This window comes from Mus pahari, chromosome 1, assembly GCF_900095145.1.
Source record: "Mus pahari chromosome 1, PAHARI_EIJ_v1.1, whole genome shotgun sequence".
Taxonomy (NCBI): domain Eukaryota; kingdom Metazoa; phylum Chordata; class Mammalia; order Rodentia; family Muridae; genus Mus; species Mus pahari.
In genome coordinates, this window is record NC_034590.1 from 113,565,189 (window position 1) to 113,590,723 (window position 25,535).

At 49.8% G+C, this 25,535-nt stretch overlaps 1 protein-coding gene across 2 annotated transcripts in view; it reads left to right on the forward strand.

The window, feature by feature from the left end:
- Shank2 (SH3 and multiple ankyrin repeat domains 2) overlaps positions 1-25,535 on the forward strand; it is a 444,659-nt gene that overhangs the window by 282,625 nt on the left and 136,499 nt on the right. The window lies entirely within an intron of this gene.

Genomic DNA, 25,535 nt, shown 5'->3' on the forward strand with positions numbered 1-25,535 from the left:
AATGGACCCTTAACAGGTGGCCAGAGTCAGTAGTAGCCTTAGCCCATCTGTCTATCTAACAAGGAAGATCCAGGCAGAGCCAGTGTGCCGTAAATCCCAGGGAGGTCTGGGAAAAGCTGTTACTGTGGCTATTTGAAGAGTTGTCCGGGTAGGGAACAGTGGGCCCTGTGGGGTGGAGAGAACCTAAGGTGGAAGGCTCCAAGCAGTGGCCGCTCTCAGGCTGTGCCTTTGATGGAGCGTATCTGGGGATTAGGGCCAAACTGGGGCCAACCAGCAACTTCTGAGCAGAGTGTAGAAGAGTCTAGATCACTAGTTAGGAGTCAGCCATAGCTCTCCCGTGATGAAGAGTTGGACAAGCGGTGGGCCTCTCTTCACCTGCCATTTCAGTTGGAGCAAACAAGAGTCACATGTCTATCTGTCCATCTCACCAGCACCAGCTACCATACCCTGGTCACAGCCTCAGCAACCCTAAAGCCAGGTCACTGTCAGTGTGATAGAAAAACACAGAGACTAGAGAAGAGGCCAAGTGGGGGGCAGGGGTGCTGAGTCCTCAGCCTCTGTACATTTATGCCTGCGTGTGAGGCTGTGCCTGGGACCACCTGAAGTCAACATGTTTCTGCTCACAATCACATGGGGTCAGATCTGTGAGGAGAAGTCTTGGTGAATATCAATTTTTTTTTTTCGAGACAGGGTTTCTCTGTATAGCCCTGGCTGTCCTGGAACTCATTCTGTACACCAGGCTGGCCTCGAACTCAGAAATCCGCCTGCCTCTGCCTCCCAAGTGCTGGGATTAAAGGCGTGCACCACCATGCCCGGCTGAATATCAAATTCTTGCTGCCCGGAGCACCATTGGGACAGAAAACACTGTTCCTGTGACTGTCAAAAGACTGCTCATGCAGATGTAGGGGTTAGGAAGGGAGACAGTTATGACCATGGCAGGGATCTGCAAGGCAGGTAGAACCAGGAATTCATAGTTGGAGAATGGCCTCCCATACGATAAGAACCCCAATGGTCATGTCACCCTGGAGGGGACATTGGAAGGAGAGGCTGGATGTCTCACATCTGACTGAGCAGGCAGCAGCCATCCTCGGGGACAGGCATCTGCAGTTTAATGCACTCATCAGCTCATTAGGACGGCCCCAAAGCACAGGGAGACCCAGGAGTCGCACCACCCCACTGGTCAATTAGCCACTCTGGGTGGCGTGACTGTGGTCTGTGAAAGTGCCAACAGCTGAGGCTGTCTTGCTGCAGATGCTAATGTAATGAAAGAAAATGCAATGGGAAGTAAGGCTCAATGGAGGCATTTTCCGAATCAGTTGAAAGCTTTCTCCCCTCCCACCCCTTCATGTGTCAAGTTAGCCCAGAGGCTCAGTGCTGAGGAGGTCAGCAATTAAAACAAACCCAGGCATTAGCATGTGTGCCCAGTTGCTCCACCTGATTCTTGCCTTAGGATTCTCTTCCATCTGCAAGGGGAACATGAGAGGGATTTGGAAATAGATACGGTAGTCAGAATCAGACAGCAGAGGTCCTGGGGCCACCACTGTACAAGGCTTTGCAGGTAACTGAGGGTCAGTGTTTAAAGCACATCTCAACATGAGGTGACAGCGGCGAGTCCTCATTCCTCATTAATTGGGTCCCTGTCTCATCAGCATGGAGCACCAGGAGGAGCTACCTGGGTGGGCAGAGGAACCTCGGCAGTTGCTGTGTGCTGAACAGGCTCCATTCATCCACCCATTTTTTTTTTTTTACTACCCATCCAGTCAGGTGTTCATCTGTATACATACATACATACATACATACATGTATACATACTCACATACACACACATACATAATACATACATACATGCACACATACACACACATACATACGCACATCTATTCTTCCACTCAGTACTCATACATCCATCTGTCTCTGTCTCCCCACCCACCCATCCATCAGTTTAATGACCTGGTTGCTCATCCATTCATCTACCCATTCATATATACAACCCTATATTCATCTGTCTGTCCATTTATCCATCTATTCATCCATCTTCTTTTCCATCCATCTATCCCTACATCTTTTTACCTTTCTATTCTTTCATCCCTCTATCTATCTAAATATCCATACGGTCATCATCTATCTGTCTACCTGTCCAACCATCCATCAGTCCACCCACCCATTCAGCAACCCATCCATCTACCTATCTATCCCTTTATCTACCCTTCCACCAACCCATCCATTTGTTCATTCATTGCCTCCATCCTTCCCTCCCTTTATCTGTCTATCTATCTATCTATCTATCTATCTATCTATCTATCTATCTAATCATAACTAGTTGTCATCTACTCCCTCACATCCATTCTTTTTATCTACCCCACTCATCTCTCCATCACTCTAACCAGTAAGCCACCAAGACTTGCTTATTCTGAGAGTTAAAGACCATGAGGTCATACTTGATGGCTCAGTGGATAAAGCGCCTGCTGTGTAGTGTGAATCCTGGAGTTCTGGTCCCCAGAACCTGCATAAAGAGCTTGACAGGCACCATGGTTGCCTGTAAGCCAACGCTCAGGAGCAGAGATGGGATTCCCTGGAGCAGGGGTTCTCAGCATTCCTAATGCTGTGACTTTAATACAGTACCTCATGCTGCGGTGACTCACAACCATAAAATTATTTTCATTGCTACTTTCTATCTATAATTTTGCTACTGTTGTGAATTGTAATGTAAATATCTGTGTTCTCTGACCGTCTTAGGCAACCCCTGTGAAAGGGTCATTGGTCCTTGAAACCCACAAGTTGAGTATCTGCCCTAGGGAACACTGGTTGGCTAGATTAGCTGGAACTGGAGGACTCTGGGCTCAGTGAGAGATCCTGCATTAGCAGAGAATAATTGAAGAAAGCATCTAGTATCAGCTTTGAGCCTCCACATGTGCATATACATGTGCATATTCAACCACACATACACCAACACAGGTAAACATGCATGTACATGCAGACACATATAAACATGCACACACATATACACACACACAAAGATTTTGAGGTCAACAAGAGAAATCTCATCAGTCTCATGAAGATAGTTGTGTTATTAGTGAAGACAAATAGTAAAGTCACAGCAGAGATTTGCCCTGGGTGGTCAGTCAGAGAACCACAGAGCAGACCGGCAGCCCTGGAGCCGCAGAACAAGCTGTGTAAGACCAGAGCAAATGTCCTTGAGAGCAAACTTGAGGTGACTCCCAAAGCTGAGAGAGAGCCAGACAGGACTCAGCAACTGCAAAGAGATTGGAGCAGGCCAGGAATGTGAGATGGTGGGGAACAAGGGATGCACAGAGGCTGACGGCCTAGGAGCCATGGGCTTTGGGGAGTCCGCACCGCACTTAGTAGAGAGAAACTGGAGCCCGTGTGACCTGACCATGAGACAAGCCGACAAATGAATGTAGGTCAGTGAGGGGACTGTCCCTGTCATCTAGGCTGAGCATGAACTGTGTGCACTGATGAAGGAGAGGATAGCACAGGAGAGGGAGCTGAGGTGACATTGGAATGAACAGGGCCCTGGGTATGGACGAGGAGAAGCAAGGTGGATCGGTTCTCCACCCTCTCTGAGGACTTGGTGAGATAGCAGATGAGCACCAGGCCGGGGACTAGCTAGCAGCAAGGTCCTCGTGGTCCCCACCACACACAGCTGCACAGCCACTGCACAGCTTGGAAGGAGCGCTTCCTGAATGGCTGCCGAGGCAAGCCGCCATGATTATTCCTCCTCGGGAGACCCAATTTCCTCCTGGGGGTTGACAGAGAAGGGCAACAGATTGTGCCACTTCAACAGGTGACTACCTGCCACCCGCAGCTACTTCTTCTCAAGACTTTCAAGTATCATTCGTACATGTTTGAATTGGTGATAGAAAATATGCACCTGGTAAAAGATTCAAAGTGTTTAGGAGATAGTAGGGGTGCAAAGAACAGACCCCTCCTCACTCTGTCCCACCCGGCCCCTGAATTCTTCCCAGATAGAACCTCTCTTGATAGATTCCTGAGGCTTTCTAAGAGAAAGACTCTGTCTATGTGATACTGTGGGAAGCCTCTGTGTGGAGGGAGGGGTATGTTCTGTGTACATGTTCATGTATGTGCATATGGGTGTGTAGGGGTTGGGACACAAGGACATGTGTGCTCATACATGTGGAAGTCAAAGGTCAATTTGAGTATCTTCCTCTGGCACCATTCATCTCATTGTAAAATTATTTTTAAGATTTATTTTATTTAAGTATGTATGTGTTTCTATGTGTGTATGTGTCTATATGTAAGTGCATGTGTCTGTATTTGTGTGTCGTGTGTGTGTGTGTGTGTGTGTGTGTGTGTGTGTGTGTGTGTGTGTAAATGTAGGCCTGTGGAAGCCAGCAGAGGCTCTGATTCCCCAGAGCTGGATTTGTAAGTAGTTCTGAGCTACCTGATACAGGTGCTGGGAACGGAACTTGGTCCTCTAGAAGCAAGTGCTTGTAACCTCTGAGCCATCTCTCCAGCCCTGAGATGTCCTTTCCTGTGCATGCATTCGCATGTGTGTGTGTGCGTGTGTGAGTGTATATCTGAATGTATGGATATGCACATGTGTGCAGATACTCACAGAGGCCAAAAGAGGTTATCAGTTGCCCTGGAGCTGAAGTTACAGGTGGTTATGTGCTACCCAAGCTGGGTGCCGGGAATTGAACTCCGATCCTGTGTATATGCTCTTAAAAGCTGAACTGTCTCTCCAGCCCTCACCTCATGTTTTAAATTTTATTATTATTATTATTATTATTTGCAACAGAGCAGCTCACAGGCCTGAAATTCACAAATTTAGCAAGATCTGATGGCCAGTGTGCTCCAGGGAGTCTTGTGAGGCACTCTCCCCACACTGTAGCCCTGGGATTACAGGCGTGTGTTACCACACCTGGCTTTGTATGGATATTGGAGATCTGGACTCAGGGCCTAGTGATCGGGTGGCGAACATTGACTGAGCCATTTCCCCAGGCTCCACAAGCCCTTTTAAAACTCTTGAAGAAAAAATAAATAAAAACTGCCCAAGTTCCCTCCCAGACTGTCTAGCTGAATCACCCTGTGACCTTGGGCAGCTCACCTCCTGTCTCCGAGTCTTCAGAGTTGCTATCTGCAAGACAGAAACACACCCAACCTGTTCCCTGTCTCCGGTTGGGTTCACGCTAAGAACGAATAAGAAAATGTGTTAAGAGCTTGCAGCACCAAGAGGCCTACACTGTATAGAACCAGAGGGCTGTGAGCTGTAAGCGATGCCAGTGGGCAGCTGGCTTTTCCTTGACACCTCTCACCATGTGTTCTAGAGCACTGCCCCACTCTTTCCCCAACATTACTTTGTGTTTGTTGCCATTGTTTTTAGTCAGACTTGAAGAAAAGAGCACCAAGACTGAGTGTGGACAGGGCAGCTATAGAAGGAAGCATCCTCTGCTTGGCTGATGACTGGGTCAGGTGATTAATGGTGGCACTTGCAAAGAGACCGTGTATGTGTGTGTGTGTGTGTGTGTGTGTGTGTGTGTGTGTGTTGCATAGTGAGCACCCTGCCGGCTGCGCCGATTCCATAGGCTGTGGTTTCACTTTTGAAGTCTTGTGTGTTTGTCTATTTGTATTTTTCTGACAGGGTTTGGTGCTCTGGTAAATGTTTGTAACTAAGTGGGACAGGAGCCCTGAGGACATTGATGAAGGAGAAGCTGGCGCCATCACCTGGCTAGCTCCTCTTCCAGTCTCCCAGTGTGATGTATATGAAGGGGACAGGCCTCCATGTGGGTGAGCCATTTCCCTGGGGAACACACCCCAGACTGTGGCTATCATGGTCTCCCTCCAAGCTACTGTGCTCTGGGGGCTTCGTCCTGATGGACAGCATGGAAGGCCTGGCTGCTCCTGTTCAGCCTCTTCCCCTCACTCAGTTTACTACAAGAGTTTCGAAGGTCCTCCCCCCTGTCCCCCGCCATGTTACCCAACTCTTCATAGCTTTTCCAGCAGCTAGCTTCCTGGGACCTTTTCCTCCATTCCCCAAGGGCTCTCAGTTTAAGTTGCTTTCCCCCTTCAGAAATTTTAAACTATGTTTTTAAGAAAGGCAACCGATGACCCATTGAAACAGATCACACAGACAGTGCTAAGAATGGAAAAGCCACCCTTCCCTCCCCAGCCTCATCCTCAGGGCCCCGCTGCCCACCCGGGTGCTCCACTGACGTTTCCTCCTAAGTCCTCCCCTGGTTACTCCAGCTTTACAATAACCCTATCTCGATTCTTCATGTCACTAGGAAATTGCCATGACTCTGCTGGAGAGAGCCTGGGTCATAGTTCCGCCTGCCCGTAAGACTGAGTCGCTGTTGTTATTTCTAATTGTTCTAGACAAAGCCCATAACATCAGCAGACACAGAGAAGGAAGGATGTGGGGAAGGTCAGAAAGAGAGAGGGGGAGACAAAATTCACACACAAGCACCACAACAACCTAATAGTAAACATGGTGTTACCTCCTGTTTGCATTAATATTTATATTTCATTAACATAGTATTTTCTGTTTTTATTCATATTTACATCTTTTAGTTTCTCTCAGTCCAACTAGACTAATAGCTAAAAAACAGTGGAAACCATTAAGAGACTATGACTGTTCACATTCACACCAGGAGCGGGGCTCCAGTTCCTCATATGGGCCCGAGAAGAGCCCTCATGGAACTATGAGCCAACTCTTTTCCTTTTTTTCTTATTCAAAGTCAGCCCACATTTAAGCATCATACCTTGGATTCTTGCATGAAGGGTTTTGTTTTGTTTTGGTTTGGTTTTTGGTTTTTGTTTTGAGATTCTACTTGCCTTTATTTTTTCTCTTTGAAGCAGAAGAATTGGGTTTTAGTTAGCAAGCCGTTAACCATCCCTCCTTCCTGCCTGTGTGGTACATCCTGAGAATATGAGTCACTCCTGAAAGACTCCTTTGCTGCTTCACTCAGTTTTCCCCTAACAATTTCAACAAAAGGGACCTGCAATGTAAATGGCCCTGTCTGCAGTCTCTACTTTTAAAATTCCAGGCTTAGAGTCACTCTCTGGCCTCCTTATGGTGTGGAAGTGCAATACTCTCAGAGCCTTATTCAGAGTCTCTGCCCCTCTGCTCTCCTCTCCAGAAGTTTGTAGGAATGTCTGCATTTCTTTGTCTCCATAAGATCTTGATGCTGACATACTGACCTTAGTCTGACTCCCCTCAAACATTATGTTTACTGCTCCTGAGTTCCCTTGCACATTCCCTCTTGCTCACCTCCGCTCTCTCATCGCCCCCCCCCCCGCCCCCGCTCCCTTGCTCTCTCCTGCACTCTCTTGCTCTCTTTCCCTCACTCATGCTCTCTTGTGCAGTCTCTCGCTCTCCTCTCTCATCTCCCTGCATCTCCTCTACATCACTCCCTCTGTATTGCAGGCGACCTTCCCGGCTTCCCAGCCACCTGTATGAATTGTCTACACTCCCACTTTGTCACTATCCGAGGGCTTTTCATTTCACGGCAGGGTGAGCTTCTGACACTTCACACAAGTGCCTCTGAGAGCAGACCGGCCAGTGCCAGTGTTCACAGAGGCTGCCATGTGTGGCTGCCCTCCAGGCACAGCCTAGGTGGAATGTTGGTTTTTTTCTAGTCAGAACCGGAAAGAATGATGGAAGACATGCTCCTTGCGTGCTCCCACAGGAGATCATAAACAAAGATAAATCTGGTTCCTCTTATACACCTGGTAGGCTAGTTTTGTTTCTGTTGCTATGAATAAACACCCTGACTACCCTGACTAAAAGCAACTTGGGGCAGAAAGGATTTATAACATATTACACATTAGTGCATCCTTGAGAGAACTCAAGGCAGGAACTGAAGCAAAGGCCATGGAGGGTTGCTGCTTACTGGCCTCCTATTCCTGGCTTGTTCGATTTGCTTTGTAAACAATCAAGGCAGGCCCGCCTTCCCAGAGTGGCACTTCCCACAGTGGGCTTGGCTCACCTCATATCAATCGTTAGTCAAGAAAATGTACCACAGACTTTCCCACAGGCCAGTCTGAGCGAAATAATTCTTCAATTGAGGTACCTGCTCCCCAAGTAACCATAGGTTTGTGTCAAGTTGACAATACATAACTGACACCGTCCTACCACAGAGGGACTATGTATTTTGCTCTGGAGTGAGCACATGGGTGGTCAGGTGATGGACAGGGATGAAGAAATAGGTTCTAGGAATGCCACATGCAACTGAGTCCCTGTCAGCCACCAGGGAATGGAGGCGGGGATGCTCATGCTTGGCTGGCTCTCTCCTTTCCCCTTTTTATTCAGTCAGGGACCCCAGCCCATCTGGTGATGCTCCCTGCATGAAGGGAATGTCTTCTCGGTTAAGCCTCTCTAGTGGAGGCTACAGATGTGCTTCAGTGGGTAGGTCTCTTGCTTGCCTACCACTCAGCAAGCCGTGGCTTTGATCCTCAGCACTGCATACACTGGCTGATGAAGCTCTTATCTATATTCCTGGTACTCAGGAGGTGGAGGTAGGAAAATCAGGAGTTTAAGGTCATTCTAAGCTACAGAGAGAGTTGCAGGCCAGCCTGAGCTACAAAGTCTCTGTCCAATCAAAATAAGCCAACACACACCCCCTGGAAACACCCAATAGATATTCCTAAGGTGTGTCTCATAGGAAAATTCTGAATCCTAGCAGCTTGATAATAGAGATGAACCATTATGACCCCCAGCCCTTCCTGATGTTTAAGACCTGACTTAGGGACTCTGGAACTTCAGGGTTTCCTTTCCCAGAGCACATGAGGTGGCAGAATGGGTGGGGGCTCTGTTAGAAGCCAGCTTAAAGATCCGAAGGAGCTGAGTTGTTTCTTGGGAGAGAGAAGGCAGGAGACCCCTTGTATCTGGCCTGAGGACCAAGCTCAGAAACTACCCTGTGCATAGCTCATCACCACTGACTTCTGGGTTGGGGCTTTTCCCTGGAGCTACTGAGTGTGTCCCACTAGGGCCTGGAGCAGAGAAGCCCAGGCCCTCGCTGTAGGATTGCTTGTGCTGTGGGATCACGCAGGACAATCCATGAACTTCCGTCCATGATAGATTCCATCCTGGCTTCCATCCCTGCAGGGAGGCGCCTGGCTCAACACTCTCAGGCCACATTTAGCACTTTTCCCAGGTGGCGAGTGGGTGTCCTGATGGGGGAGAGCAGGCAGATGGGTGGGGCGATGGAGAAGCCGCAGAGCAGTTGCTAAGAGAGGCTGGCATCCAGGCACCCCTCCAGGCCGCACCCAGCAGACTACCCTTGGCCCTTGGGTTATGTTGAGAGATGGGCCAAGGTAGGCAGGTGCACCATGAGCTTCCTGTCTCCCTACCTCCTTAGCCACAGCAGCAGCAGGAGGGTGTTGACCCTGGAATTTTCCATGGTCACATCTGCCCAAGGCATCCTCTGTGTGCTAAGCCCAGTGCTGTATAAGGTCCCCCGCCTCCCCTCTTTACAGCTGTCCTGTAATTCGCATTTACTAATTTCCATACTGTGAGAACTCTGCCCCACCAATCTCAAGCTGCTGATGTGTTTACTGATCCTGGAGCTGAGGAAACATGCCCACAGCTAGCCCTGGCAAGCTGGCACACTGCAGCACGCCCCCAGCCAGCACTATGTCCCTCTTCTGCCTCCTTCTCCAGCTCCACCACGGTAGGCCCTCAATTCTGGGACAGAATGAGTCCTACAGGGTGGTCTTCAAACCTAATGGACCAGCCTGGGAGTTCTGATACCAAGGCTCTCTTCCCTGCCCTGATACAAACTCCCTGGGTGGGCCTCAGTTTCCCAACCAGTAAATGGCTATATTCTCTTCATGTTCTTCTTTTCCATGACCAATGTTTTTAGGGGGAGATATTTGGCCAGAAACCACTGTAACTATTTGTCAGAATTCACTGTAAGGGAATACCACTGATGAATATGCCAGATGCAGAAGCACACATCTGTTAACCTAACACGTCTGTGATGAGGGGAGAGGCAGAAACAGGATTCCTGGAAGCTCACAGGCCAGCTAGCCTCCTGTTTGTAATAGTGGGGTGTTAGAAAACCTCTCTCAAACAAAAGAAAGGCAAAACTGACTGATGGTTGAAGTTCTCCTCTGAGCTCACGTGTGCTCCATGGCACAAGCTCCCTACTAGACACACACACATACACACCACACACACACACACACACACACACACACACACACACGCACACACAGGAAAAATTGCCAGCATGATTGGGCATAAGCAGTAGTGCTTTGGACAAATATGTCACTCACTGTATATGGACATGGCCAGTGGTCACCATGAACATCCACATGTGTTGACCCTAAAGCAGGCCAGTCAGGACCAGATTTCAGGGCCACAGAGGTGGTCACAGAACAACCAGGTGGACAAGAATGCTCAAAACTGGTCCCTAAGCTTTGCAGCCCATCCAGGTGCCAGTCAGGGAGAGGGGGGCGAGGCTGCCAGGTCTGCAAGTGTTCTTAGGACTGAGGTGGGCACACAAGCTCTCAGCAAATGTCTGTGTTAATCCTTACCTTTGGCAAGGTCCAGGTACTCCATCCTCCTCCAGGGAATAGCAGCCTCTGGGGTCTGACTCTGGGACCCACCTGACTCACTGTTGCCTAGGCCAAGGACAGCAGCCAAGTGTTTGATCTGCATTTGCTTGTGTCTCCTCTACCGTGTATCAGTGCTGGCTCTGACTTGTCTCCTTCCCTTATCACCTGGGATAGGGCCTAGCAAATGTTCAACCTCAGAAATTCGAGGAAGAAGGAAGATTAATGGATGAATGATCAATGGATGGATGGATAAAGGATGGATTGGTGGCTAGATAGATGGCTAAATATTAAAGTGATGGATGAGTGATGGATAGGTGAATCATGAATTTTGGATGTTAGATAGATGGGTTGAAGATGAATCAATGAATGTTAGGTGGATGATGGGGGTAGATGATTGGGTAGATGGATGGGTGAATGGGTATTAAATTTATTGTAAAGGTAGTCAGATGGACAGACAAAGACAGATGTTAGATGGATGTATGTTAGATAGATGAGAATAGACGGATGATGGATGGGAGGATGAATGGATACGTGAATGGTAGATGGGTAGATGGATGGATGGATGGATGGATGGATGGATGGATGGATGGATGGATGGATGGATAGATGGATGGATGGCTAGGTAGATTGATGGATAGATGGATGCACTGATTAGTGGTTAAGTGGGAAGGTAGATTGGTGACTCCGGGTGAGGAAAGATGCTCAGGTGGAGCATCATTTTGAGGCTTCTTTCTAGGCAGAACTGTGCACACTGTTGGCTCTCAGTAAATCCTATGAGGAGAGTAAGGGACAGTGTGGTCCTGAGTAGAAGACGAGGTACCCAGTGCCAAGCATCACACCATACAAAGACTTCAGTGCCATCAAAGGAGATTCAGCTGACCCAGCCCCACACAGTTCTCCTACCTCCATTCCCTCAAAGGCAACGCCAGGCACCCGGCTTCATTGCCAGAGTTAGAAAGCAGCGCAACATGGTCAGGTCTGCAGGAGGGCTCAACCATGACAGCCTGCTGCTGTCTCTGGGATTTCCTCGTGGGGAGTTTGGGCTACGTGGCCAGCCTGTCCATGATCTTTGGCAGCCGCCAGCCAGTCAGTAGCACTTAGCTTCTCAGGGCACATGCTGATTAAAACCTGACTCTGCTAACCAAGGTCAAGGCTGAGGCTGGCATGGTGGCCAGAAGCCTGGCATAGCAGATGGCACTCTTGTGCCTCAGGTTCCCTGGCCTGTTCTTGGCCTCATGGAACTGTAATGCTTGTGGAAGAGCAGGAGTCGGTGACAAACAAAAAGGCCAAAAGCCGGGGGAGGACAGAGCCGTATTCTAGGAGGGACCCGGGACAGGGGAGAGGACAGTTGATAGGTAGGCTTGGAGCATGCCCCTTAGAAGGGCTCAGGGGTGTGGCTCCCTCTGGCACTGGCAGATGGCGTGGCTAGGACTGAAGTCAGTTGTCTGTCAGGGACTGGGAAGGGTTGCAGGCAGAAACGACCTCAGGCTTCGGCTGCATCTTTCTACACCAGTTCCCACCCATCCGCTGCAGAACTTGGGGGCTTGCTCAGCTCTCCTTAGTGCCAGAGCAGAGGCGAATGCCCAGGCCCTTCATTCCTTGGAAGAAGATGAGGAGGTATGGGATAGAAAGCCCACAGCAATGACAGGGACAGGCTGGGACCTCAGAGCACTGGGAAGCTGGGTGGGGCATTCATACGCCCTGCTTGGTCCTCTGTCTCCACCCCTCTGTGGTGACTGGTGGACATAGGGCTCCCTTCCCATCAGTGTGGCTTGTGGTGTCCTGGTATGAGGAGAGATATTCAGGGCAAGCTTCCCTTGGCAAAGCCTTAAATATTCTTGGTTTGTGGTTCTGAGGGAATTTCCCCCTTTTCAAGTGCAGTGAGTGGCTAGGTTAATGCGGTAATGACAACCCTAGAGGAGGGGTCACATGTGTGAAAAGAGAACAGATAGCAGAGAGCCTTAGCTATTCTTCTCATCCATTCACCCACCTATTCTTTCCATCCACCCATTGACCCACTCATTCATCCTCTGTCCATCCACCCATCCATCCATCTTTCCATCCATACACCCATCCATCCACCCATCCAAAAATTCATTTATTAGAAAAGAAAGGTGACTCAGAAGAGCACTTGCTATTCTTGCAGAGGATCCAGGTTCAATCACTTCCCTACTCTCATCAAGGCTCTCAGTGCCTAGACCTTCATTTCCAGGGGATCTGACCCCCTCTTATGGTCTCCAGAAGCACTTGCATATGCATGGTACACATCCAGACAAGCTGGCAAACACACAGACATACAAATACTAAGATTTTGTAATGCATGTACTAGGTATCATAGCTCCACACCACATGACTGGGCACATATTGTCAGCTGATTGGCCTTCAAAGATGTCCATTTCAAAATTCTGCCAACTTTTCAGTCAAAGGAGGACTTGGCAGATTTGGTACATTAAGGCTATTTCAATAAAGGATCATCTTGGGGGTACCCAGGAAATGCATAGATGCCATTTCACGTCTCCTTCTAGGAGGACATAGCTAGAGGAGGCCCTGTGACCACAGAGGCAGGAAGTAGGGAGATGCAGCTGTGGCCCTAATAATATCTAGAGCCACAAGAAGCTGGGGAAGGCCAACAGACCCTCACCTAGAGCATCCTGTATGGCCTGTGTTGCCTTGATCTCTTCCAGTGACAACTGGGGACTGACTCTCAGCCTTGAGTTCTGTGATGAAACAGACTTCTGCTGATTGGAGTTACCATACATGTCATTGTTTGTCATAGCAGCTACAGGATCCTCATACTGTCTGTATTGGATCCTTGAGGTCTATAGCTCCACACCACCCTTCCTTTCTTGAGATAATGTGTTCACTAGCTGGGTGGAAACTGGTCCCAGCACCCAGTGTCTGCTCTGTGTGTTTGGCATCATGGGTGCAGCCGTGTGGGGCTCAGGGCCTGCAGGAACAAGTGGCCAGAGATGGGAGCTTAAAGTAGCAGGAGTCCAGCCTGTTACAGCTCAGGATGGTGAGTCCTCCATCTGAGTGGCCACAGACTGTTTCTTCATGAAGAACCTGCACTCAGGTCGTCTTCCCCTTTTAATGGTTCCATGGTAGTGACTTGTGACTGCTCCTCTCTGTCCCCAGGAGTTCTCTGTGTGTCTCTGGGTCCCCTTCTTTCTGCTATGAGAACACTCTCATTGGTTTCAGGGCACCCCTGGAGTCTAGGTTAGTCTCATTGCCATGCTTAGTTGCTTCTTTTTAATTTTCTTACTCGTGTGTGTGTGTGTGTGTGTGTGTGTGTGTGTGTGTGTGTGTGTGAATACATGTGGCGGTCAGAGAACAACCTGTGGGAGTTGGTCCTCTTCTTCCATGATGTGGGTCCCAGGGATTTAACTCAAGGCATTAGGCTTGGATGCAAGTGTACTTACGTGATGAGCCATCTCACCATCCTATAACATCTTTTTATTTTAAAATTTGTGTATTTTGGTGTATGAGTGCTTAAGCATGCATATGCTCACACATGTGCACATGGACACACACAGAGAAATACTCACATACACACTATGTGAATGCAGTAACTGCCAAGGCCAGAAAAGAGCATCAGATCCTCCAGAACTGGCATTAGATGATTGTAAGCCATCATGCTGAGAACAGCTTCTACCTGCTGAGCCATCTCTCCAGCTGTAAGCCCATGGTATACACAAAGACCCTATTACTAGAGCCCAAGAGAGGCCCCTGATGGGTTGGGCTGTGGGTAACCAGAGGCGGTCACTTCTTTAACAACCTTAACAAGGTACATGTCCCACAAACAATGGCCTTCCTTAGACAGAGGCCACTCAGGAAGCTTATTGTCACCTTGAAGGGCCACATGTCTAGTCTCCAAGTCATGACCGTAAATGACATCAGAAGTCAGGAGTGATGTGGAATTTTATTTGAGTGGGTAAATGTCTGAGAAGCAGGTCGCTAACCAGAGTTGGTGCCTACCCAGTCCTCAGGATGCTGGGTGATAGCAAGGACTAATGATGGTCATGCACTGGGCACAGAGGAAGAAGCTGGCAACTGGCTGGACAGGCTGAGTCCTGGAGGTTTCTCAGGGCATAGTATGTGGCTGAGCAACCATCGGTTGGAGGTCTGCATGACAGGATGGAAGCTTCATACAACTGGAAGCTGTCAGGCCCAGGCCCCACCTTGCTTGCCCTGTCCACAGTATGGCTAAGGTCTCATCTGTCTATCATTCTCTGCTGACATTAGCTTCCTGAAGATGTCATCACTCTGGTTGGCCTTGTCCTCAACCATCTATATGCAAGCCATTACATCAGCTTAGCTGGGATGCCCCAGGAACCTGGACCACTCTGAGAACTCACAAAACTCCAGAGCAGCTAAGCCCAGGAAAAGTGCATCTCCTTAGCTCACTGCCTCTTGAACTAAGCCCGTGTAAGAGCGGGGGCTGTGGCCAGATCTTCCCTGGAAAGCTAAGCACAACATAGGACTTTGCTCTACCTCCTTGTTCCCAGCCCGTGTCCTCTAGGAAGCATTTGGCAGAGACTGTGACCTTGGTGGCAGGCCTGAAGAGGCCAGAACCACCGGTATTTGTCCCATAGGTCAGTTGCAACTCTCCAGTCTCTTGGCTGTTTCCTCATGGTTACAGAGTTGCGGCTAGCATTCCGGTTATCACATCTCCACAGTGCACCCTTTGCACTGAGTAGTTGAATAATTCCCAGAGGCTCTGGTAGATTTCTACTCTAAATGCATTGGCTAAAGCCATGTCCTATGGCACAGCTGTCCCTGGCAAGACTGGGAAGCAAGAATGTAGGTTTTCTAGAGTCTGTTGTGGGAAATAAACCAGGGGGTGGAACAGAGACTGCTGGAAACTGGATGTGAGAGGGAATGAGATGAGGTTTGGCTTCATCACTGAGGGCACAGCAAAAGAGCCTCCTAGATATGATGGCTATTTCAATGGGCTTTGAGGGATGAATAGGAGTTGAGCAGCTAGAGTTAGCCATCAGGGAAAGTGCTCAGGACTGGGAATATAGCTTGATGGTAGAGGACTGGCTTTGCACCCACGGGTGCATCTCTCATGCTTGATGTCTGCTGTGTACTTGTCTCTATGTGGAAACCCCATCTTTCTTTTCATTGAGCACCCCATGAAGTGGAACTGCTGCCTGCTTTGGCGATTTTCTGTTTGGCTTGGGGTCTAATCTACTGGCAGAATGTCAGAGTATTATAGGTGCTATCTGGCAGCTCGGCCACTTCCCAGAGCTGCTGGAGCCTCCTCTGTCTCCATGGAGACTCCCATCCCTGTCATCCTGGGGTAGGAGCTGTGAGCATTCAGGGCCCCTGAACTGGGCAGCATCATAGGTCACAGAACCGTGTCTCCCGCCCTCTGCCTCTGGGCAGCTGGTCTCCTTCTCTGGATTTGTTCTCTTGGGCGAAGTTTTCCACCTCTCCATGCATGCCTTTGTTTCCCTCATCTATACATGAGTCAGTACCTACCATGGTGGTTCACAGCTGTACTTAGAAAGCTGAGGCAGGAGGATTGTAGTAAGTGCATGGCCAGCCTGAACTATCTAGTGAGTTCCAGGCCAGATTGGGCCACATGGTAAGATCCTGTCTCAAATAAAACCAAAAAAGGAAGGAGTCAGTTTGTCTCAGGGAAACAGAAGGTTCAGTCAGTTACGCTGAGAGCACTCAGAGCCCGTGTACACAGTCATTATGATAATTGGCATATTAATTACCACTTGATAATTATTGCTCAGGGAGGCCGAGTCCAGGCAGACCTCTACTGTGAGCCAAGCTAGGGGGCGAGAGGGCGCTTCGCTTTGAGCAAAGGGTTCTCCGTCTCGGCCTCCAAACCTTTCTAGGGCAAGACACGGGTGACCTGGTTTTTCCACAGTGCTCTGTGGTATATTAAGCCAGACATACCTGTACCGGGCAGTGTCACAGCTACTGAGGAAAATTAATTCTTTTCTTAGCTTCTGCTATAGGCAGTGATGGACCACACAGGCGTGTTATTTGTGTCCGTTCTAAGTCCTGTAAGGTTACTGAAGACATGTCCTGAGAGAACCCAGCCTGAGGCCCACTGCATATCTGTCAATAAAGCTTTATTGGAGCAGAGCAGAGCCCAAGCTTTCTCAGGTTGGCAGGGCTCCTAGTGTCACACCCAACAGGCAAGGCTTCCCTCGGAGCCTGGACTGTTGACTCTGGGTCTTTATAGGAAACCTTGTCAGCTGCTGGCCTGGAATATGGAAATTTTAAAGCGCTCCCTCTACCTGGGTGTGGAGGTGAGGAGTTCAATTACTGGTTGGTTCATATTTTTGTTATTCCTTTGGGGCTGCAAACTCCTTCAGTTCCTTAGGTCCTTTCTCTAGCTCCTTCATTGAGGATCCAAGGCCAGCCTCCCCATACAGTAAGTTTGAGGCCACCCCTGGCTATATTAGGCCCTGCGTTTAAAAAAAAAAAAAATCCTAAATAAATAGACTCAGGAGTGTGTCTCAGTGGGTAAATGCTTGCCTGACATGCAAGAAGCTCTCAATCCAATCCCCAGCGCCTCAAAATACAGGTGTGAAGGTGCATGTCTATGATCTTATCACTAGGGAAGTGAAGGTAGGAGAGTCAGGAGTTCAAGGCTTGCCTTGGCTACATAGTGAGTTTAAAGCCAATGACAGTTGAATGGGACCCTGTTTGTAAAACAGAGAGAAAGAGGGAGGGCAGCAGAAAGGCCAGGCCCCATCTTAAAATGCCTCTAGGACTTGTAACTTCTTCCATAAGCAGCACGGTGGTGACAGTCTCCTCTCTCTGAGCATCAGCACCTGGTGGAGAGGCAAAATAGTTGCATACTACAGGGATTCCATCCACAGCGTGCCACAAATGCTTCCTATTGCCCCATCAGATGGCACTGTGACTGTGGAACTCTTTTCCAAGTTCAGTGTTGAGATATACCCATGGAGCTCAGTATAGTGTAGCTGTGCAGGCCTGTGATCTATGCCAGGCAGCCTGTGTGTGCCAGAGGCATCCCTATCCCCACACACTACCATGTTCACACTTCAGAGCACCCTCATGGAGGAGCACCTGGTGACCTCATCCTGTGATGCTCCCAAGCAGGTAGAATGTGGTGCTCCCAAGCAGCAGCAAGCAGGTATGGGGTCAGCTGTGACCTGGTCTCGTAGTTTGGGCCTCAGCCTGGGCTTCTGATAGTTTCCAGGGTAGACAAGCCCAGTGAAGCCTCCTCACCAGGATCTGGGGTCCCAACAGACATTCACACATTTTTTTTTTTAAATTGGCACTTGTTTTATTTATTTGTGAATAGGAGTCCCTGCTCTGTGACATTCTTATGGAGGTCAGAGCACAGCTTGCAGGAGTCCGTTTTCTCCTTTAACATGTGTGTTTTAGGGATCATACTCAAGTTGTCAGGCTCAGTGGCAATTGCCTTTACCTGTTGAACCATCTCACTAAGTTTAATAGTTTAAAGCTAGGATGTCCCCCTACTCCATCCCACAGACCAGAGTGGGCTAGCCACATGACCAGAGTGGGCTAGCCACATGAAAAGAGCCAGTGCCTGTTTCTCAGCCTGTTGGGCTAGCTTTGAGACACACAGATGGGCCAGGCCTAGCCTGCCATTCTAATTAGCAGTTAGAAGGAAAGGCACAAACAGCCCCTGCCTGTGCCTGTAGCAAAATGCCAGGCAGCTGGATTGCCCTGTGGTATTCTAGAGAATGTTCTGCACAGAATGGAGGCTGGGATTCCAGAGAAGCCCAAGCACACAAGTCACCAGGCCACAGAATCAGGAGCCAAGGGGAAGAAGATTTTCAGTGAAACCCTGGTTGAACTCCTGTAGGAGTGGCCTAGGAAGGAGATAATCCTGATTCTAAAAGTAAGTCCCATGTCCTAGCAGAACATAGCCAGAGGGTTACCCATGCCTCATGGGCTACACAAGGATGTCACTTGGCAACCAGTAACTGCTGAGACCCCGGAGGCCAGTGGATGGCCGTGTGTGTGTGTGTGTGTGTGTGTGTGTGTCCGCGCGCGCACACGCGCACATGTGTATGTGGGTTATTCTCCCCATAACTAGCTACCCAGCCCTGCCAGAACTGGTACCCACCAAACACACAAGTCACTGAGGGACCTGCACAGTGACAGCAACATGGCTCCTGAAGACCATGGCAGTTTGTGCAGAGAGCATGAGCTATGCAGACACTGTAGTTCATGGAGGGTATCTGTGCCCAGAAGAGGGGACAGCAGTCAGGCCGGAGCACGGGGAGTTGGGACAGGCATTACAAAGGGTCTTAGCTATAGTGAGGATTATAGATTTTATTCCCCAAATGATGAGACTCTGCAGAAGGAGTATTTTAAATGGGAGAGACAGTCTGACTTAAGGGTTTTTTAAATATATGTTTAGGTGTATATAGATGTATACCTATACAGTATGTATGTACAATGAAGAGAAAATTCAGGGGAGTCCCAGCATCAGGTCTTGGAGGAGTGATTCTGAGTCCTGAGAATATGTCAGTTTTTTTCTCTGTCTTGGCCTCCAGAACCATGTTAGTTCCAGAGTCAGGGTGGAAGGCCTGCAGGGCAGGTCCTAGAGAATGGCGCCCAAATGTTTTCTGTTTTCTTTGGTACTTAGGCCCTTTTCTTCTGTTGTTTTCTTGAATCAGCTTCTCCCAGAGTGCTGTGAGGCACCATGCTAGGCTAGGCATTTCCCTTTCTAGCCATGGAGGGAGGCCTCGGGCAGGATCCTTAGGCTTCTGAAAGTTCCAGAAGAGAGGCTGCTGCCCCTCCCTCAAGGGCCCCTGACCTTCATCTGCCTGCTAGGTGGGAACATCTTGTGTCTAACAGAGAGCTTTGTCCTGCTGCTTGCTGCAGGCAGACCACCCAAGCCTGTCCTATTAATGCCCACTCGGGGGTGGGGTACACATGGCAGTATCTGCATTTGTGCATTGCATTTCCAGAATGCAACAGGCTCTGAAACATAGGGCTTTCTCCCAAGCTCATAGGTGTCCAGCCCTGCTATGTACCTGGTCCCCATCAAATGATCCTTTCCTCACCAGCCTGGGTGTGTCAAGGCTTTGGCCAACACCAACATGGCAAACAAGCGAGATGAACTCTCCTAAGGACCCTGGGTGAGTTCAGGATACAGGGACCCAGACCCTACTCTGTGCATGGTTCTCCTCATTTTAGCTGGGAACAGTGATCACAGCTTGTCACCTAGGCAAGGTACTTCTGGGACCATTGTCTTGAGTATGCTTTGGCAGGTAGCACATCGGATGGTGCTCAGGCAATACTCGTGGGTGACTTATTGCAAGGTAATGAGGTGATTTAATTCGAATCAAGCTCTCTGCTCACGATTGTTTCCATCGGGAAGAAGTTGTATTGCTTATCACGTTAGCAACGAGGAGGGGAAATGGCCGTAATAAACACCAGCAAGGCTTTTGCATAATTGCCCACCTGAGAAATAGCTTCTGTATCTAAGGAGGGGGTGCGCAGTTTCCACAGGTAAGGGTGACACAGTGACACCTCCACTCATCCCGAGAAAGAGTGGCTCCCAGAAGCCAGGAGGAGTGCAGTCCGTGACTGTGCCCATCCCTTCCCGCAGGTGACACAACTCTGTCTCCCAGTAACATCTTCGCTTGACTATCGCTGAAAGCTCAAGGTGGCACCCAGCGGGAGACTTATTAGCCCAGAAGCAAGAGAGCTTTATGAATGCTCCAGTCATGAAGCAGGATGTTAGAGGATGTTATCCTGTGTGGTTAAAGCCAAGAGGACCCCCACTTTGGTGGCAAGTGGCAAATAATAAGGAACCCCTCCTGTCTACCAGCAGACTTCCAAGCCTTCCAGTGAACCAGGCTATTCTGCCTCTGCCCACCCATAGATAGGTCCTCTCTGCCAATCTACAGCCAGCTCTACCTCCATGAGCTGGGCCGACTGCCCACACCAGCAGCAAGAGGGCCTGGCTGGCATCTCTGCCGGCTGTGCTGGGACACCTGTTAAGACTTGGCCTGTGCCCCAGCACCTCCCTACCCACCCCCTCCATGGAGGAGCTGACAACATCCTGCACAGCTCCATCCTTCCTGATTGGCAGAGTCCAGAAATGTCTAGGGCTAGGGCATCCACTGTCGCTGCTGTTCCCTGGAGACGCATCTTTCTAATAGTGCTCCAGTTCCCGTGTGGACAGGCCACCAAGATACAGTCACAGGAGCAGTGAGGTTGCCGTTCTCAGCCTTCCGCTCCTGGCACTGGAAATGCTTTGCAGAGATAATCTTGGGTTTCTGCCACCTCTGGACAGGGGGCAGGTACCACCTCCCCATCACCAGTGGATTTTCCCAGTGTGCCCATGGCCCTTACTCAGCATACCTTTTGGCCCATTGGCGTTGTCTAAAAAATAAGTTTTCCCTTGAAGCCATTCAGCTGAGTCACTGTGGCCACTGCCCGGCTGCGCCCTCACACACTTAGCAATGAATAGCACTGGAGGATTCTCCTGAGGTGAGAAAAATCCAACTTACAAGTGATTTTCACACCTGAAGGAATGATGTTTACAGATACCGGATTTAACAAGAAATGGAGTTGACCCCAGGTGAGATTCCAGAGACACTTAATCAAATGGCAGGCTGGCTTCCGTGTTGCTGCTTAAGCCCTGAGGACTTGAGAGGCGCTGAATTTATTATTTCAAGCTTGCAAATAGGCTTGAGAGTTAAAGCCAAAACCTGGAGGAGTCCCCCCTTGCCTTCAAGACTGTGGATAACACCCTGTCACCTCTTGATGGTGGCCAACACACCTGCATGGTCTCAGCTGGTCAAAGTCCATCCTCAGTAGGGTCTATGACATCCCTTTCTGTAGGCCTAGCTATATAGGGGTTCCCTGTGGTCTGGGTCTGTGCAACAGTCAGCTATTGTATGGGACCAGCCTGGCTTCAGTGTCTACCTTGTAGAATGTAGTGACTCCTTGTAGAATGAGCCCCATTCTGTAGAGCCATGGATTATGTGTCCTCAATCACATCCACGGGCCACTCCCACCACCCAAGACAACAGTCATAGCCTCCAGGGAGCAAGACTGAGCTACTTGTGCTGACACCAGGGAGAGTTGTGCAAGGAAGAGGAACGGACTTTCATGGGAGGACTGTGTAGGAACTCCAGCCACTTGTGTGTCAACCCCGCTGGGTCCCAGACTGAATAAAGAGAAAGCAAGCTGAGCACCAGCGTTCACCTCTCTCTGCCTTCTGGCTGTGAGTGCGATGTGAGCGGCCGCGTGTTCCTGCCACCATGCTTTCCCCAACATGATGGACTGTGCCCTTAAACGGTGAGCCAAGGGAACCCTTCCTCCCTTAAGTTGCTTTCTGTCAGGTGTTTTTGTCACAGCAACAGGAAAAGTGCTACACCAGGTGTAATGGCTCACATATGTAATCCCAGCAACTTAGGAGCCTGAAAGCAGAAGCTGGGAGGGGGGATCACCAAGAGTTCAAGGCCAGCCTAGGCGACACAATGAAACCTAATCTTCAAAAAGCAAAACATAAACAAATGCCACTGTGGCTTGGCCACTCAGAATCCTACAAGGTAGGCACCAGAAGGCAAGTCATAGGGGTAAGGTCTTAGGGCCCACTTTGTGGCAGACTTCAAGTCCCCACAATACTCCACATGTACTTGGTCAGTTAACACAAGATAGATCGGGGGATGGGAGCAAGCATGGCTGCCTTCTCCATGTGGTTCCCAGAAGTCAATATGCTTCCTGTAGAAACAGCTCTTTCATTCTCCATGGTAACCAATGGCCCAGGCCCTACCTTCCTATGAACTACAAAAGGGACCTGGCCCCTCCTCAAGGCTCTGCCATCTTTCCACATGGCCATAATAAATACATGATCACAGATAAGAACTATGGGCAGTGTTCTGTGACTTGTCCTGTGCATGACCTACACAGCTATACTTAGCATACCTGAGTCTGCCCCCCCCCCACACACACACAACTACTGCAGGTAGATATTGTCATAGGAGGGTCCATTTGAGGTATGCTGGGAACTCTCCTTCCCTGTACAGGAACACGTCTGAGGAGCATGTGGTGGCTTGTGTTTGTGTGCAGTCAGTGAACACTGGGAGGTTTGTTTTTAGAACAGGGAACTTTAGGGGCTTTGCTTCCAGGATACCCACACTGAATGCTTTATGTGCACGGTCAGTTATGGGAGAGGGAGCAAGTCTCCAGAAGAAGCCTGAATGGGATCGCCCAGCAGCAGTGTGCGGGGTATGGGAACTTCAGATGTGTCTCAGTGGAATGTAGACAATGGCCTTTGGGTGGAATCAGGGTAGATCTGCTGGGGAGCAAGGCAGAGTTAGGTCTACTTAATGGTGAAGTGCCAGGGCAGCCAGTGAGGCTGAACTATCCTCACCCGGGGTCAGGTTACTGGTCAACAGGAGGAAGAGGCTGCTGAGAGAGAGTCCAGGAGAGACCTCCCCTCTGCAGTCGTCCTCAGCCGTCTCCCACCCACCTCCCCTCTGCCATGTATTACACCCCTGCCTCAGGTTCTGCCAGCCCCTGGACATTCAGGGTGATCTGTAACAACAACTCATTGTCTCTCAGGAGATCAAGCCCCTTGTGGAGAAGGGGACATTTGCTTCTGGGTAAAGGACAAGAGGGTGCACGGAAGCTTGAGGGCCATGTTCCCGGCACTGGGTCTGCCCACAGTGATAAGTCTTGTCAGTGGAAACTCACTTTCCATGCCTATGTCTTTACCCACTCATTTCAGGCTGGTGAATGTCTGAATTTGGGGTTTAGGTCCAAGGCCTGTTGGTGGTTAAGGGTAGTGGGCACATGGTAGGGCTTAACCCCTGAAAAACATCATGGAGAAGAGGAACTGGAAGCCATTTTCTAGGGATGGGAGGTGTTCGGGAAGAGGAGGTCTGTCTGCACACACAGGGCTGTCACAGCAGAAAGCTGTTGGGAAGGTCTTGGAAGATCAGGATTTGGGAGAAGGCTCGGGCGCAGGGCTGTAGAAGAGGTGAGTAATACAGTTACTGCCTCTAATAGGAGCTCTTTAACAGAAAATAATCCCTGTGTGTTAGAGCTGACTGCCCACTAGGAGCTGTCCTGAGAGTACAGGGTCCTTCTGTTCCCAGCTTCCATGCCTCACCCACGAGCATCTCTGCGGTTGTGATTCTCAGTCTATAGAGCAAGACCTAAGGCTTAAGAGGTCAGGGTGACCTTGGGCTCAGCATCACACTTCACTTTGAACCCCTGCTCAGTGACACCCCTGACCCCTACAAGCAGTCAGAAGTAGACAGCCAGTGTCCAGTCAGCATAGCTGGCCCAAGGAGGTTCCTGTGACTTGTATGAGGAAGTGTCTGGTTCATCAGTCAGGTTCTGGAATACATTCTAGAAGGCCTCTGTGGCTTCTTCCCTGAGCTGAGGCCAAAGTAGGTGCTGTTGCTCACCTGTGTCCAGGGGATCATGCAGACATTATGCCTAAGACTCTCATGTTGGGGCACCATCCCTCAGCCACTAAAGCACACAGAGAGACTGGGGGGGGGCTGGGCTGAGCACCAAGGTCTCAGAGAAACCCCTGTGACTAAGAAGGGGCATAAAGAAGCCACAGGATTTCTACTGTTTAACCACTGAGGGAACACTGGGGCTGAGACAGGTAGCTTCCTATGTGAAAGTTGGAGGAGAAAGGAAAAGGTATCCAATAAGGGACCTGAGTCTATATTCCAGATACTGAGGGTGGGCACGAAAGTTCAAAGATCAAAGGGTCTGGCATAAACTTGCTTCACCCAGTGTCTTGTAAAGTGCCCGAATCCATAGCAACAAGTCCCGCCCTACCCCAGCTTTCCTTCCAACCATTACTGTGATGGCAGGTCCTGGCTGCTAGCCAGAGCCTCTCCAGTTACTGACCACACTTGAAAGGGGTTCCCTGGGGCCTTGTCACTAAACCACACTATCATGGGTATAATGACATCCAACCACAGCAGCCCCAAGTGTCTGTGGGCCGTCCTCACAGCCTGTCGATATGGGGGCATAGCGGGCCAAAGGGTCTGTCACTTCCTACAGGCCAGCCCAATGACCCACCCATAGGCTCTCATCACCCCTGTGGGACCTGCTGACGCAGGGGGCTTTGAGAACTGAGTTAAAAGGGTCTCACACAGCAGGATCCAGAAGGCTGGCAGGATATGTCAGCAGACAGAGCAAGGACGGGCTTCTCAGCTACCTTCTCAGACTTCTGTGACTAGTCATCCTACCTAGATCACCGTGCTTGCAGATTACGTCACTGCCCAGCCTATGTTACCTCCCCACATAGCCAATTCCCAGGGCACAGATTCTCACTGGGGCATTATTAGTATGACCCGGTGATGGGTAACTGTTGAGTGACTTCTGTAACCTCAACACCACCAGTCTCGCTTGCCCATTGGGAACCTTGAAAAGCCACCACTCTGCCCTCACCTGCTACCAGGCGTGTCTAACCAGCAGACCACTGACCACATGCACCCCAAGGCAGCTTTGAATAGGGCCAACCCAAAATTTTATACTTACTCAAACATTGTAAGATTGTTTTGCCATGTTTTTTTTTTCTTGTAACTTCACTGTGTGAACTTTGTAATTGAGAATGTCAACATAATGTCACAGTGACAAAAGGTTGGCCAGGCCTGCTAGACTGGTTAGAAGGGGCTGTCCTGCTCCTCCAGCTCCAGGGTGCCCTGTCCTAGTTGACTGCTATCTGGAGGTCAGACCCTAACTAGGTCCTGTGCCTCCTGCAGACCCCAAGCCCTAGGGAACTGACTGACACCACTCTGGGACTCAGAGCTGTCACTGCTCTTCACTCCCAACCTGTGTTCTATTCACAGCCCTCTTCTGTGTCTGGGGCTCAGCTACTCCTGTTGTGATTTCTGCCCACCATGTCCTATGTCCTCCTACTGGGACTCTACAGAAGAAAGCCCTCTCCCTCCTTCTCCAGCCCTCAACCCCGACTTCCTGCCTTCTGACTTACTTCCGGGGGGGGGGGGGCAATGGCTGATTCTAGGATACAGACA